The 17408-nt window shown below is 38.0% G+C and overlaps 1 long non-coding RNA gene across 1 annotated transcript in view; it reads right to left on the reverse strand.

Annotated features, from left to right (window-relative positions):
• LOC103377811 (uncharacterized) overlaps nt 1-15252 on the reverse strand; it is a 44311-nt gene extending 29059 nt beyond the window's left edge. The window contains exon 1 of the long non-coding RNA XR_003049521.1: nt 13707-15252. This is a non-coding gene — a long non-coding RNA (uncharacterized LOC103377811). The remainder of the gene's footprint in view (nt 1-13706) is intronic.
• Between the last annotated feature and the right edge of the window lie 2156 nt (nt 15253-17408).

The following is a 17408-nucleotide window of genomic DNA, read 5'->3' on the forward strand; positions in this document are numbered from 1 at the left end:
ACCACATGTGTGCTGCTGTGTTTTGTCCCTTGCAAACCTGTACTGCAGACAGACTGAATCATAAACACACACACACACATGCCTGCACACATAACCCACACAAGGACTGATGTACACACGAACAAACTTCTCAATCAGGAACACACATACTGCCATAGGAAAAGCAGATATTTCTCCAGTACTCACGGATAAAAAAGCGTTATTCCATCAATTCATAGTGCATGCCGTAATTCTCCAAACCTCATCCTTCCTCAGGGTCAAAGAAACTCAGAGCAGAGCTGTCCAACTCTGTCCTAAAACAAACCTTCAAAACCAGTCCATGACCCTCCGTCAACTGTTCGTCTGAGGACTCGAAATGGCCTCACATTCCCAAAATATCTCTACCGCCAGTGTTTCAAAGTGTTCCCAAAAATATGGTCCTCACAAGCACAAGACAGACACATAAACAATTATTATTTATTGAAAGTAATTGGATACAAACCAGTGCCATGTGTAACAAAATGGATCTGGTTCTATTTTTGCTCAGAGGAAAATGCACGAGTGTTTGTTTGTGATGGATTTGATGTTGGATAAATTTAGACTTTTCCTAAAATATGACACCAGAAAAATCTTCAGAAATTCTTTCTTGGCTCAAAAGCCCAAAACAAAACAAATATATATTAGATTTGTCAAGTAGCAGATATTGAGACAGCAGCTTTTATATATATCAGTGAAGTTATTTTCAACATTTATTGCAAATTGATTACACAGACACTGATACACTGAGGATCATTTAAATATTTAGCCCAAAGGACTCGATTATTACTTGTGGTTAAAATCATCCTAATAAAAACCAATTATTTTATTAGAACTCAAATTCCAGTATGTCAGCCGATTATTACTTGTGGTTAAAATCATCCACCAATTATTTTATTAGAACTCAAATTCAAAAGATATAAGATAAGAACAATGAGGAATAGCATAAAAGAACCTATGCCATTATAAATGTGTATACAGATACAATTCGAAGAAGAAGTACTGTTGCCCCCTGCTGGCCGACATGCAAATGTGTCAAAATGCTGTAGCACCTGTCGAACTCACAGGGCTCAGTATTTTGTCCACTGTTCGATAATATAAAATTAAATAATTTAAATACAGTACTACAGTAGTAGAGAAAGACTGGAATTAAGAATAAAAATATGTTCTTTACCTTTACCTACGGGCAGACACACAATCCTGCTCCAGGCTACTATACATTTTTCTCAACAAAAATTTAATATCCATACAGCCCTGTATTAACCCACTGAACCAAGACACAATGATTCTTTTGAGGTAATAAAACAAAGAAAATTGTAATTTAATTAACATTTAATGTTGATTACTTGCACATGCAAGAACCAAAGACAAGACCCATCAATAAAGCTCAGGAATACGCCTGCTCAGGAATAAAATGTTTGCTAAAACAACGTTAATGAATCTGTTCTTTGCGTAATACAAATTCAACACAGCCATAAAAACGAGAATATTTTCCTTGTTAACGTGCTGGGAGAAGAGAAAACATATTAATGGACCATTAAGATTTTAACGTAACTGCCCTCTGCTGTGAAAAGCTGAACCTACAGTTTAAATGGTGGTATTAAATGAGGAGTTACAGTGTTTAACAGACCATAACACGCACACACACACACAGATACACACACACGTAGGGTCTATACAGCACCATAAAACGGTTCTTTAGGCATGTACTAACTTAGAGGCAGCATTTATGGGTCCATAAAAAAACTTCCCTGTGACGGTGAACACTCTGAAGGAACTGTCGCCTGCTAAATGCTGCGTTTAAAGACACCGTGGCAGCATTTTCTTTAAGATTAACTGTCCCTTCGCGGTGCAGATGATTTCAGCTCAGCCAGTTGAGCTGTTCAACGTCAGGCTCCAGAATACACAAAAAGGGCCTGGTGCATCTTAGGGCAAACATTTTTTATTTTTTTGAATCATGAAAAGAATTCTCACCTTTTTGTTCAGCCTTAACGCCAGGAGCAATGAAACACCCTGAGGTGTTGACTAAAGCACCGAGTGTTTCATCATATTTTATATAAGTTGACTTGAAACTGCACTACAGAGGAAAATAAGACACTTCTATTGTCCTTTTTTTAAGTGTCAGGTAGATCATTTCTGACATTTGCGATTTTGCAAGGCTGGATTTTGCTGTTGGCATTGCAACACTGACAAAAATGATTTTTCCTTTTACTGCTTCAAAGAAAAAAACAGCTGTGAGGCAAAAGAAAGGCAGAGAAAAATTACCTTAAAGAGTATATGAAAACCCTGACATGCTACAATATTCAGCTGTACACTGAAAAAAATGATTAAATAATAAGGATGTTAGAGAACAAATGCCATATTTCTGATATTTCTGGCTGAAAACATAATCTGGTCAAAATATGATCATAAAATGCAACAGTTGAACAGTGACGTAACCACACAGGGCTGTCGGGGGCCAACACAGATGATCTGTTGACCTCAGCCACCTGTGGTCCAAGATGAAGAGCTGCACTAACACAACCCACAAGGCAAGTGACCCGGTGATGGGTTTAAGATTGTGGCCCTGCTTTTAAAACCTCCAGACTCCATGCTTCAAGTAAACCTTTTAGTTCTTAAAGTACCCAACACTTCAAAGCTGTGCAGTCGTATTGGCCACTGAGAGAAAAGCTGCTTCAATACAACCCCACACTGGCTGTGACTGATAATGAAGCACTGAAGTCTCAGGAAGCCACTTCAGGACACTGGAGCCAGACAGATCTTTGGGGAACTGCTGGATCAAACATGAGTCACTCAGAGGTAATTGACTTGATTCCTCTCTCTACTGACTACAGAGTCATGGAAAATGCACTTTCATATTTCTGTGGTTACATCATCACCCTGCCTATTTCAGGATTTTCCTCATCCGCACGATCAAAGATTCAACTTTGTTTCTTTTTTTCTACTTGATTCAAACTGTTAGTTAAGGTCATCTGTCGCTATCTGATTTTTAAGGAGAGCGTGAAAAGGAATTTTCTTTGAAGATTTCTTTGGACTGGTGGCGACAGAGCTGAGAGCTGAGAGCTGTGATGTGGTTAGGTAAGGCTGAGGGACATGGAGGAGAGTAATGAAGCTTTCTCTTATGTTGCATGAAATTGCTCTTCTCAAAAAACCAAGAATAATACAGTAAAAAGATCATTACAGAGATGAAGCATCCACTGAATGTACATGTTAACACCCGGAATAATCCTTTAACACAGTATCAAAATGAAACATGTCTTAAGCCTAAATCAGGGGTCTCAAAGTCAAATGAGTTGGAGGGGAATTTGACTTTGCAAGTGGCTCGCGGGCCAGGGGTTTGAGAGTCCTACAGAATCCTCAAAGAGAATCTTACTTTAAAATGATGATTCTAAAAAAAAACTCTGGGAACTCTCAACTGGACCATAACCTCCTGCAGGGAAATATATTAATTCTGTTACAGGTTCATTCAGAGGTAACTTAATTTTTCTATTCAAGTCTGTAGAACTGCTTAAGCCTGAGTCGTTTTCTGGTCAATAGTAAATTGACTTTTCAGAGCCTCACTTCAGGACAAATACTTTCCTCTTTTATCAGTTTAATTCCAATGTACTTCTTTCTTCCAGTGGCAAAATCATGCTATTGTGTTTTTTTAATCATCTTATTTATTCATTATGCATTGAAAACCATGTTTATAATTTATATAGGGATGGGGAAATATACTGTATTTATTGTATATAAATATTCTGTATGTGTATATATATATATTATTCTGCTTCTCCACTATTCGACTTGTTGCACAACCAATGTGAGTAATTTTGTTGTGAAGGTCTTTATTTCATGTGAAGGCAAATGAAATAAAGAATATAGATTTTTGCATCTGTTCATCGTCTCTTTAATATCTATGAACACTGGATTCCTAAGTTAAACAAAGTTTATTTTTAAAAAAAGAAGTCATACTTTTAATTCAAAGGTTCTCAAACGATCAAACACATACCACTGGTGGTACTCAGGCTCCCTCTAGTGGTGCATGGGATTACATATATCGCTGTTGTTAAATGCAGACGTAATATAGTTTCACGTGGATGTACAGCGTGGTTTTGGCTCATAAATCGTTTAATAATCGTATCGTGAACTTTCATCTTGATTTTCTGTGTTCTCAGTGTCTCCCAAACCTTTCAGGAAAGATGTTGACATATCTAAGCTACTACAGAATTTCCCCAGTGTGGGATGAATAAAATCTTATCTTACTGCAAATCTCCAGTGAACATTATTTAAAATAGTAATTACAATTCCATTGTAATCCTTATTGAGAAAAATGTTGAAAATAAAATGTGTGCTTTCTTGGAAGGTCAGCCTCACTTTGGGAACCACTGGCTAAGTGGTGTAGGTCAGGCTGGTCCTGTCAGAGACAAATATTTTCAGGATGTTATGTGGTGTAAGATGATTGAGAATCAATGCTCCAAAACTTGCCGTTGAATTTCTTTTATCAAAAGTCCTCCAGCATCAGAACAATAACACTGAGGCACAGATGCTCTACGTCTTATTATGGACAGTCAGTTTATTCTCCTCGCTCACCACTGTGAATTGAATATTCAGGACTCTGTGTAAAACTCCTGGATGACAGGGGCATATTTCTCTCAAATGTAAAAAAACTTTTTTTAAATGAGCCTTCACATTTCTATGAAATATGAATCCTTCTGTGACTGTGGCTGTCCCAGAGTTTCTTTGAACATGTCCTCTTTGTAACTGCCCTGAAGTTGTATTGATTCCTACCTGCCTGTCAGGCCATAGAGCCCAGTACTTTTGTAACTACAAAACCCTCATTTTACTAAGTCCTCCAGACCCGAATGCATATTTAATTACACAGGTCATAAATACCATCTAATATCTTGCCAAAAATGTGTTTTTTAAAACCTTGTGGAATCGTCGTTCTGGTCCTCTTCTCCTCCGTACATGTTCATACCATCTCCAGACTCACCTCTAGAGCTTTATCTACACACTGCTCCTCCTTAAGTCTCCCTCTGATCTGCTCATCTCTGAACCTGTCCATCCTGGTCAATCCCAGTGAAAATCTAAGTATCTTAATCTCCCCACCTCCAGCTCAGTCTATTGTCTGTCAGACAGAGACGCTGTCGCAAAAACCATAGCAGGTCTCACTACTGTCTTATAATCCTTCTTACTTCTTTAAAAGATTTTTGTACATCTGGGTTTCACATAACTTTTTTGAGTGTGTACCAGGAAATTGGATGTGTTCTTTGATACAATTGACTGCTCGAACCATAATATACATTGAATGGTGTCTCACACTTGGTAGTGGGGGGTGACCCAGTAAATACGTCTTGTGACATTTCTTCCCTCTTCTCCTAAATAACAAGTGAGGACAGCAGCGCACTTGTGCAGCATGTACAGTAACAGATGCTCTCCACAGGTGAATCCTCCCCCCTCTGTCTTCCAGCTCCCGCCGTCCCTCGCCAGTCTGGTTCTCCAACGGTGCGCACTTCTCATCCTCACCCTCACCCACTCACTCCTGCGCCCACAGTCTCTCCAGGCTCCGGGGATTCTGCTTCTGTTCTGCACATCTGGAGCAGCAGCGGTGACGGTGGATCGTGGGGGCTGAGGCGGAGGGGAGTATTCGGCGTTTGCAGGAGCAGATCCCGCATTGCAACACAGGATGGTGAGGAGCGGCTGTTGCATGTGTGAGGAGCATCCCTCCGTATCTTTGCCTTGTTCCACTTGTTGGCTTTTGTAATCACGAGGAGCAGTGAAAAGACGAATGAAGACTCCAGTGTGGTACAGTACCAGCACCCGCTGCTGTCGTTTTCATTTTAGTTCTGGTGCGTTTTTTTTACACGCGTCTTGGAAGTTGCGCCGTTGCAATAGGTTACGAGGAGAGTAAGAAAGAAGATTTGGACTGGATTAGTCAACCGCAGGCATTTATCTCTGCTGCAGCAGGAGGCAAGTTTTTGGGGCTATAAAGTGTTGGCGGACAACTGATGATTTAAACTTTACCTCTGCCGCCACCTACAACGCATCAGCTCCAGGAAGGTGATGGAAAGCAGCAGGTGACTCCAGGAGCTCTGCTGGGTGTTTACCGGATACTCTGAGGGACACCCAGGGGCCACAGCCAGGATGGTGAGTTGACTGCGCACTGTGCGTCAACATGCATGAGTGTGACTGCGTAAGAGCTCGTGCGTGTGTGTACAAAAAAAAAACCAACAACATCAGCCTTTGTCAAGCTAGCAGTGGGTGATTACAGCTACAGCATGACTTGAATTTCAATTATCACACCTAGATATGGTGTAAGGCACATGTACCAAACTCAAGGCCCGCGGGCTGATTGCGACCTGCCAAGTCATTTTTGTCTGCCCCACAGGGGCATAAAAAGTGTTTAATTGCCTTATAATAAAAATCTATGCTGCTTCAGGGTGTATACTGACCTTTACACAACAATAATGTAATTCATGATGATGAGAGATCTATGAGTGAAGAAGTATTTGGTGTGTTCAAGCACAACCAGACTCAGTCAGGATTTACTTTTTTTACTTACTGAACCTGATACGTTAGAAGGGTTCAAAGTCCAGATTAATTGGTTTAGTACAAACTCCAAAAACGCTGGCATCACTATCTTTTTGCCAGCAGCCTGATGGGTGCAGTACAAGTTTACTTTGTTAAGTAGGAAAAGAAAAAGTCCACAAAAAAGTACAGTATGAAGGGGGAGGTGTAGTCTGGTGCAGTGCTTGTTTTTTTGCTGTTTGTTGTTTAACTTTCAAAAAAGTCTGTCACGTGAAATTCTCAAAGTCATGATAAAAGTGACGGGTTTGCAGAGTTGACTCCTGTTAGGCTGTCATTCTGTACTGGGTCACTGGATCAGGTTTTCAAGTCTGAAGGCCCGATACTGATACAGGCTTTGGGGTTAGTGCATCCCAAGAATTTCTTTTCTGATTTTGTCCCTGATTAAGATATAAATTATAATCGAAAAACATTATTCATAACATATTTTCATATTTATAGAAATTAAAAAAAGATTTTTTTCTGGAAATGACAATTGTATTTTTTACATTATTCATAACAGATTTTCATATTTATAGAAATTTAAAAAAAAAAATTTCTGGAAATGACAATTGTATTTTTTAAGATAAATGTGATTGTAACACCATATAAACCCCTTTTGGGTTCCACGAAACTTATTTTAGTTTTAGTAACATGTTCATGACTTTGCTTAAGTCAAATAATTCAACAAAAATGTGAGACATTTTGAAGCTATCGCAATTTTAATCTTCATCCAGATTTCAAGCAAAAGATTAAAATCATTCTTACTTTAAGGCTAGTCACCCTGACCTCTCCTCCAATGCCAATACATTAAGTGAAATGATAAAGTTGTTTTTTTAACAAGAATAGATATCACAAGATACATTAGATATCTTTCCATCAGCTTTCTCCCAAATCACGGTTGTGATGATTGTCATCATGAATGGTGCCGTTTTACATAGCAGTGCTATCTGCTTCAAACAAAACTGTTTTTAGCAAAAACACCAACACACACACTCTGACAATTCAAATTATTGTCTCTCACACAGGCCAGGGGCAACATATTCACATTGCTGGACTGCCACAAAAAGCACAAACAGTCCTACAGAGAGGAGACGGGAGGACAGAGAGCAGACAAATGAGAGAAGGACTCATCTCATGATACAAAGTGTTCTCTGCTCTGGTGGGACAACACTAACAGATTGACAAAAAGGAAAATAAAACATCAAAGCTAGATGCCAATTTTCTTGTCATGCAGGCCAGGAAATATGTTTTTAGGTTTGTTGTGAAAGAAATATGAAGTTGTATCTTGAGCAGCAGGCAGGCAGTGAGTGTGGGCATGTAATTCAGTTTCAAAATAACCAGGGAGCTTTCAATGTATATATATATATATATATCAGTATATATATGTTAGGGCAACAAACTGTTCCAGAAATGATGGGAAATATTTTAGTTTAAACCAATTTTATTTATTATTTTTCAAAATATGATTTTAGTAAATAGATTTCATTGGGGATTAAGGCATTCAGGCAAAATAGACATGGGAGGTTCTGCACTGAATCAAATTCAACATTCAATCCAGTCCACTCTGGTTTTCATTTTCTACTGCTTATCCTGTTTGCTCTTGTGGGAGTTGGTGCTTAACCCAACTCACATTAGATTTTAATTACACACACAGACAGACACACACATCTCGTATTTACTCATATGGAGTCCTGCGTGTACATTCTCCAGATTACAAATATGTATCAAACTGTTTATGTCAAAAATAAATATATAAAATAATTAAAATTGTAATTCAGAAACCATTATGATTTGGACAAACGTGTATTGTCGTCTCACAATTCTATGTTCCTTTTCACTCCGTACGTGATTGCTCCTTTCCTAAAGAAGGATCCCTGCACTTTACTGTATATTTGATTTCCACTGCAGAACTCTAGAGAAACATCTCATTAGTGCTGCAGTTGACATTAAGTGTGAAATAATTAGGTGAGCAAAGAGCCCTAGCATTTCATGAATGACTATCTCCAACGTCTTCATGAGACTAATTGAGCTGTCACCAAATAAACATCAGGTGCAAGGCGCACTCCCCGAGATGGGTGATGGATTTTTCTTTTTAAGTTCATCAATGGAGGAACAGATCGGCCTTGTTATTGGAGGCTGGATTGCTCCCAGTGTTTAGTATTGATTTGTCACTTTCACATCCAAGGTTTAAAGAAAGAAAGGGTTGCTGGATGAGCACTTTGTGTATGAAAAGTAATATATAAAATAAATAACGCTTAATAAAGTTTGAAGCTCAGCAAAAATGTGAAGCAACAAAATCAAATTGCTTGTTTTTAATTCAGTTGAATTCATTGCTGTGTAATGGAACTGCTATGTTTGAAGAATCTATATTTTTTGCTAGCGTATGTTCTGTTTGTGTTTATTCAAATTTGTATTGATTACATTGTCACTAAAGCATCTACATAGAGAGAAGGATGTGATTTTGAAGTCTATAATTTGGACTTTAAACAGTAAAGTGTATGAAACATCAAGAGTTGCTTTCAAATGTTTGATGAAGCTAATGTCCTCAACAATATTAATCAGTCTACAGCCATCCATTTGACAAAGTGGACTTACTTACTGCCCTGCACCTGGTGAGACTGGTCAGATGCAAGCTGAGCATCTGACCTGAAATTGGGTCTTCCACAAATGCATGCAGGGGAGTTGAGATGGTATTTTAAGCTGGAGTATGGACTGTGAGTTAGAGACTGATAAGTGAGTAGACGGTGGAATTAATGGATATAGAGTTCTGCCAATTCATTAAAAATGTTTTAAAGGGCTCATGATTTGTCAAAAAAGAGAGGCCACACCATGGTTTTTGTCACAGCACCACCAAAGAAAGGGTTAATTCTGTGACCAGCCACTGAGGCACTGAGTGGGCATGAGCATGAGAGAGAGGAATAGCTTAAAAAAAAAGTGAGAAAATTAAGGAGAAGAAAACCAGAGCTGCCATGTTTTACACATTTAATATTAAATTTCAGCTGCTTTCTACTTCTGCGCCATAAGTCGATGCACCTTCCCTTACAAGTTATAATTAAGAACTTTTAAGTTCACAGCGTTAGGCTTTAAGTAATGGTTACAGAATGTTTCTAATGTTCAACTAAGTCTGAGGGTTTTCAGGTGTCACAGTCATAGCTCAGAGCTAGAATGAACCTGCAAGGATTTATGGGAAGGAGAAGAAAATTTCCTTCAAGTAAATGACCGTAAACAACAGTACATGTGCTGCAGAGAAATGAAACTTTTACTGTCTGGAGAGAAATTTGTCTCTGAGCCGCCACAAACGTAGTGATTAATTTACCAGTGTGTGCGTTGCCTCTCACACTTTATATAAAAGTAAAAGCACTATCAAAAAAAGTACTATGAAAGATTTATTGTCCCTTTTTAGAAATAGAGTATTGTGCAGTTTTTAAAATCTTGTGTGAGGCTACGTTAACCTGAAAGTACATGACTAGAATTAACTTATTTTTAAATTTGCATTATCCTGGAGTGTGACAGGTTGGATCGTCATGTTTATACACACCCTCTTTTTTCCAAGGTTACCAATATGTTCTGTTTCATTGTTTGACGTTAAAAGTGAAGTGAGGGATACTGAGCCACAACATGGAACTTCACAATTAGATGGCACTAAGTTCTTCACATTACACCTTTCATTTGAAGAACTTGAAATTCTTATCTAACTCCACATCTTCAAAATGTTATCCATATCCATCTACTTTATATAAAGTGAAGTGATCTGTCTATCAACCTATTTTATGGTAGTTGTAATGGCCTTTTGCTGTGTACCAAAGAGTCTGTCACGTAATTTTACTACATTGACAACTTTGTAAATAGCTCACTCCTCTACACTGTCATATTTTTGACATGGTTAACTCAAATTCATGGCTCAAAGACTACAGTCTTTATGTTGATGATGCAAAACAATGCAGAAGGTGGTCAGAAAACAATCACCAACTGGAAGAGAAGGAGAAGAGAGTGCAGATAATATAGGGGAAAAAAGTGGAACACTGCTGAGACGCAGGTGGAGCACATTAGAGAAGAGTGGGCCATCACAGAGGCTGGCAAAGGCTTGGGGTTCAAGGGCATGGACACAAGAAAAAAGAAAGTGAATTAGGGGAAAGCCAAACAGGAGGTGAGAGATAAAAAAACAAACAAATGATGTGCATACAATAAAGTAGCGGGGAGAAAACTCTCAGCTGGAAGGAAAGGATGCGACTTGCACCAAAATATGGGAAGAAACATTTCCAGCTGAAGTAAAATTAATCAAAGAGTCCAACCAGCAAAGTAAATATACACACATGCTTGTGCACACACACAGTGTTTGTAGCAAGCAGCAGCAGAGTGCAGCCTTTGTTCATGGGCAGATGACTCAGGACAAAGTTTTGCTGACCAAACTGTTGAACTGATCAATGACTTAAGATTTGCCTCTAAAAATAAACATCAGCTCCAATGGAAGGCGTCATCCTGACATCCTGCTGCACACAGCAAAACACCAGGCCTCAAAATTCTATTTTTGGATATAAACATAATCAAAATGTACAGGATTAGGTTAAGTTAGACTTTTTTTTTTTTTACAAAAAATATTCAATTTTATTCATTTGGGTTGAGAGGTCAGAACTTAATACAGTATGTTAGCTTCTCTTTTCAGGTCTTCATTTGTGACAGTGTAGAGGAGAGAATTTCTGTACATATCCCCAAAAAATATTAAAATGTTTTAAATTTTTTACTTTGAACTCATCATCTAATACCAGAAGAAAATGCTACCAGAGCCTTTATGTCACTCTTCTACTTAAATCACACCCCTGACATGAGTTAAACAGCATTTTGCCACAGGCTTGTAATGATTTGAAATGGTACACATAATTTGAACAAGGAGAGTTTGTACTCTCAAATGATGCATAAAATTTCTACAAGCCTCTGCTGCATCCGCTCCATCTCTCTATTATTGAACAGACCTGTTAAATGGAGTGAGCAGGGACTGCTAAAGAGCAAATGGTCCACACACGGTCTGCACTCAATTTGTGTGATTAAATGGATGTTTGCAGAATAATTTGGTTATTTATTTATTTTAGGTGAGACCAATCAGGTCTTTGAAGCATTGCTCAGGCTGTGTTTGGTTTTGACTTTAATGACCACGTGTGATCGGATCACACTTTAGCTTTCTATGCATTTACATATATGTTTTTAAAGCAGCAAACAGTGTGCAGATAAGGTTAATGGTTTGCACAAGTTCTGAGACAGAGCCTGTATTTTAACAGAATTATGTAACCCAACCGGACAAGTTCTGAGACAGAGTATTATAACAGATTTTAACAGAATTATGTAACCCAACCACCGTGTAATTCATCAGTCCAACCATTAATTCATTAATTCATTCATTCATTTTCTACATCTTGATTTTCAAAAGGTCTTCTTGAAAGTTAATCCAAACATATATTCACAAGAAAATATATATACACACATTTAGCTGTATGCCTTTTTTTTAATGTCCACATTTTGGACAGTGAGAGGAAACCAGAGAGTAGTACCAAAGTGACATCAAGGAACACATGGGGAGAACATGGAAAGTCTGTAAAAGAAGTGTCACAATAGGGGTGCAGGCAGGACCCAAATGCAGCACTCACTACTCAGAACAGAGGAATCAGGTTTAGTTCTTTATAAATAAAGTCCAAAATCAAAACAGAAAGGGAAAAAAAACTAAACCAAACTGCACAACTAGCAACAGAATATATCGGCGAGGCAAGAACAGAGACAAAGGGTACCCATGACAGGAAAAGAGTCATCTGCTCGAGAAGGTTTGGGAACCTCTTTTCGAGGGTATAAGAACCAACAGTAGAAACCAATAACAGCATCAAACCAATGGCAACAGAAGTTACATACCAGAACCTAAACAGAGTGACTTTTTCTTAATTTCCTGGAGCCTGTAACCTTTCACCCTAAAGTCCACCACACCATCCAGAAGAGTGAAAGCCAATCTGAGCTTTAACAACAAAGCTGCCCAAAGATGGATGAGTTCAAAAATGAAATTTTACCCCAAGAAATATCACATTTTAAAAGTTTTCCTTTAAAAGTGTAATTTTCGAGATCAGTTACATGATAAAGGCTGAATACTTAATGCACAACTGGGAACACTGAGTCTTATTGAATCACATCACAGTATAATTCAATTATGTCACATCTAATCACATCACAGGACAATTTAATCAGTGAAGAAAGTTGTTATTGAAAAATGATCTCATTCCCAAACAGCCCTTTAATCCTGTTTTACCATAGTGTCAGATATGAGAGCAAAACATACAATTCACATCTGCAATTCCAATTTGCATCATGCCTTCAAAACATTTAACATTACGTCCTTTTAAAACATAAAAATGGAAAAAAATTGGTTAAATTTTTAAACAACAGCTTAAATACAATAAAACACAGAGTGATTTTCAACAATCTCTCTTTTTAATTTTATTACATTAGTGTATTGACAGGTTGTGGAAATAGTATTCAATCAATAAAAGTTGAAAGTCACACGTTTTTTTTCTTTTTGTCTTCTTTTCCAAACGACGTTGGAAACCACCATTAGTCTATTGGCTTAGAATATTTACAGTAACGTCCACGTCGTAAATCAACACAGTTTACCAGACAAACATTGCCTGTCATGTGGTTATGAAAGGAAATGACGTACTCAGCATCAACCTTTTGTAGAAGAGCCAGTATTTGTGTCATGTGTAGCCTATCTCGTCTTGCTATGCATCACAAAAACAAGAACCCAGAAAAGAATTTAAAAGGAAAATCTCTTCACCAACAACACAAGCGAAGGTTGACGTCATTCATCGTTACACAAACTGGTCATTTAATAAAATGGTTATTTTAGGATACCAAACTAGTCTAACGTGATATTTACATATATGTCTCAACCAGACAAAACCACAACATAGACATAGTAATATCACAGTGTATAGCTATAATGCAACATAGCCTAATCTACCAATCAATAGGCAATTCGACCTCGAGCAACAACCATATCATATCCATAGCTAGCTTAGAATCAATGGCTAGTCTCTGACAGCATTTTTAAACCAAGTAATCATGTAAAAATACAGACATAACCAGCGATGTTTAAGTAAACGTCTTACCTTATGACGATTCACACAGACCCGGGCAATGGTGTTCTTTATCCATATCCATTCGACGTTATGTATTTTCAAAAGCGTCCGAGCACGATCTTCTTTACAGGCAGCTGAATGTCTGAATAAAAACGTCAATTATATCTTAATAATTAATTCAACAACTTCTTCATTTAAACGTTTATCGAATTTGATTTCTGGTGTTCTATATACATTACTGCAGTTGATATATCCGTGTTGCGTTAGCTTTTTCTAGTTAAAAGGTTTTGAGCTCACCGTTCTTTTTTTTTTCGCGGGCATAATGTCCATGATGAATCTACCGGCTTTTCGCGGTTAGAGTTGACCAATCAAATCACTCGACGGAAATATGCGTTTTGACATTTGTTTCTAACCCGCAGATTCACCACTAGATGTCCCATATGATCACTGTAAATTCAACAAACAAACACCATGAACCCCAAGTCTATGTTGTGTTAGAAAAGGGAAAAAAGGGAATAAATGTTTGTTTTATTTATTAACCATTTTTCACGATGAGTGCCGCTTTGGCCCAGAGGCAACGTCTCTGTCATTGGTGTGGAATCTGAACTGAAAATTTGAACTGAGTCAGTTCAACTGACTCAGAATCACTTTTTACCTTCACAATACACATCGAGACAAAGTTGAAGTACATCTTGTGCGTAGGCATGCGCAGTAGGTCTGAAATAGCGGCGATTTTGAATGTCTTCCTGAATCCACTGGAATAAATGTCAATGACATGGGCCCACATTCTTCAAAGTCACGTTTTATTCAGAGTCTTACATACACACACAAAATAAATAAATAAGTGTCATTATTGATGACACCGAATCAGGAGTTCTCAGAATCAGATAAGATCTGGTTGGAATTTGTACATAACTACTGGGCATTAATTGCTCTAGGGATGTGTGATATAAAGATATGTGTTAGATGCAGAGATAAAACATTAAGCAACACAAAAAATCCTAAATTGCCAGAATTTCTATTGCACGAACAGAATCATAGGGATTTAATGGCTGGAGCGAACATCACATGAGAGAGAAGTCTTGTGTCAGCTCAAACCCTCTCAAACAAACCAGGAATAACCGAATTAAGTGGTGGTGTAGAGTTCAAAAGTAGACTGATGTAGAGAGAAATAATGATCTTTTGTTGGAATGATGATTATTAAAGGAAAAAGTTTAGCTGAGTTTATGTACATCCTCAGGAAAATAACCCGTAAACGAAAAAACCCTAATCGAATTAAGCAAAAACATCCTTCCTATGACATGTGGTTGGGGTTTAATGAGAAATTCTTTTATTATTATTATTATTATTTGTTTGTTTATGACTTATCAAACCACTCACAAGGCACAGGAGAACAATGGCCTGGGGATAATAATACCAAAAAAAGAGGGCAATGAACTCAGATGACTTTTCTCTTATAGTAATAATGCACTGGTTGTCTTTCATTGGGTCTCATAATAACAATAACAATGGTAATAGTAGCTACAGCATCTGTAAAGTATACATTTTACCTGATAAGATTATTTACCTCCACAGTATATCAGCCAAAGCCACATATAAAAACATCAGATTCCCAGTAGACCACAAGGGGGAGCCCAAGAACCATTAGTGGTACACGCACCATATGTTGACCACCAAGGCATTGGTGGCTTGGTGGTTAAGGAAGTGGACTTGGGTCCGGAAGGCCTCAGGTTTGAGTCCACCAGCTGCCAAGCTACTACTGAAGTGCTCTGAGCATGGCACCATCCCCACAACCAGCACCAACACCCTCAGACAAGGACTGGTTCATCCAAAGGACAAAATACATCACCACAAACAGAGCAACGTTGTATATGCAGTGAGGAATGCCCTGATCTCTGAAAACAAGACCAGTTTCATTTCAAAGGACACAGAGCCAAAAGTGTCACTCAGGTGAAACTATTAGTCCATATTTATGGTACCACTCCCCATTCATACCTCTAAGCTTGTGACTTTACATTCCGTCCTGCTCTAAATAGGGAGGGTTTCTCCACACCTCCATCTCCCCTTTCCGCAATGACCCTCGTTACAGGTATGTAGCCCCCTGAAGGCTAAATACCAGAATTCCCCAGTGGTCAGTCAGAACTGAAGAAGCCTCTTGGATGAGAGGTGAAACGTCTTTAAAAAAAACACTTTGTCCAGCTGCTTTTGATGTAACTATTTTTGGATTAAATGACCTGGATGACTGAGAACCTACACTGACACGTCCCCACACACTGCTCCCCGGGCGCTTAAAGCTGCCCACTGCTCACTTTGGTGATGGGTTAAAAGCAGAGGTCACATTTTGTTGTGTGCAGTGGTAATTGGGGAAAAAAAAGACCTAAAACCAGTTCTACTTGTTCTTTAGACATACTCCTCAGTCGCCTCATCCTACAAATAATGGACAACCATAACAATAGAACAATAGAAGAATAGAACATTGAAATATTTCCTTTAAATAACAAAGTTCATCATCGAAGCAAACCAAACACTATGCATGGTGCAAGGACATATGAAATACACATTATTTGGTCCAAACTCTCTGTTTCAGTGCCTTAATCTGCAGATTCCCAAATATCCGGTGGTACATGTTCCTATGCACACAGTTTTCTTTGTTCTGCTTCAGTGATTTAGTTTTATTTGAACCAGAATCTGAATGAAATAGCAATTTACTTTAATTTGTCTTAGTATTGTATAATTGTACCGTAGTATTTGCATAATTTGTGATGTTTGTAAAGTTAGATTAGAAGCTGTATTTTATATCTTATCAAGGAGCCTTTAATAAAACTCCATTATGTGGTAATGCTATAAACCTTGAAATATAATATTACCTTGTTAAAACCAACCTTTGCAGACACTTCCTCACAAGTATATGTTTGGTGAGAGGCCATCACATTCTGATATAATCTCCAATTTCAGTTTGGTAGACATCTGTCAACTTATTTGTCTAAGACTTTTTTGTTTTTAAATTAATGTAACAGAGGACAATACTGTATGAGAAAGCAAATTTTCACATTTTCAAGAGGTCATAAAACCCAACCTGTAAAGTACCTTCCCTGCTGCTGGACTGTTTCAGTGCTACATTGTTTTATTCTGAATAGCCGAGTGTTATTGTTACAGCTGTAACATCATGTTTTCTGGCTTGTTGGTTGGAAAGTTTGTCTTTTTAACTTCCTGATAGCAGCTTGGACAAAAGCGTAGTTGAGGTTGGTCCTGGTTTACACAAATTCCGTAGCCATCCTACAATAGACCACATGACCATGATTTAGAGCCAAAATGTTTACTATACTATAGTGCAGTGTTTCTCAAACTGTGGTACGCCTACCACCAGTGGTACATGAGCGCTCTCTAGTGGTACACGGGAAAAATTCATATTTTCACATTTATATTTCCAATTGAATAAATCTGAAACATACCATGCACAATTAAAAAACATTTAGAAAACAAATGTGTAGCTACTTGTGAGATTATGAAATAGGATGTCTGGTCTTTTTATTTATTTACTTGTTTTTTTTTTTGCTGCAGTGCAAGTCTGTTGCTCACGTAAGCACAGGCAGCACAGAATCATGGGATCACTTGCAAGTTGAACGTGGAACAAGCAGTGGAATTCTAATGTTGGTCTTCATGGTGGTACTCAGAGAGCTCAATGTTTTCTCAAGTGGTACAGAGTAGAAAAAGTTTGAGAACCACTGCTGT

The sequence above is a fragment of the Cynoglossus semilaevis genome, chromosome 4 (assembly GCF_000523025.1).
Source record: "Cynoglossus semilaevis isolate Cse_v1.0 chromosome 4, Cse_v1.0, whole genome shotgun sequence".
Classification (NCBI taxonomy): domain Eukaryota; kingdom Metazoa; phylum Chordata; class Actinopteri; order Pleuronectiformes; family Cynoglossidae; genus Cynoglossus; species Cynoglossus semilaevis.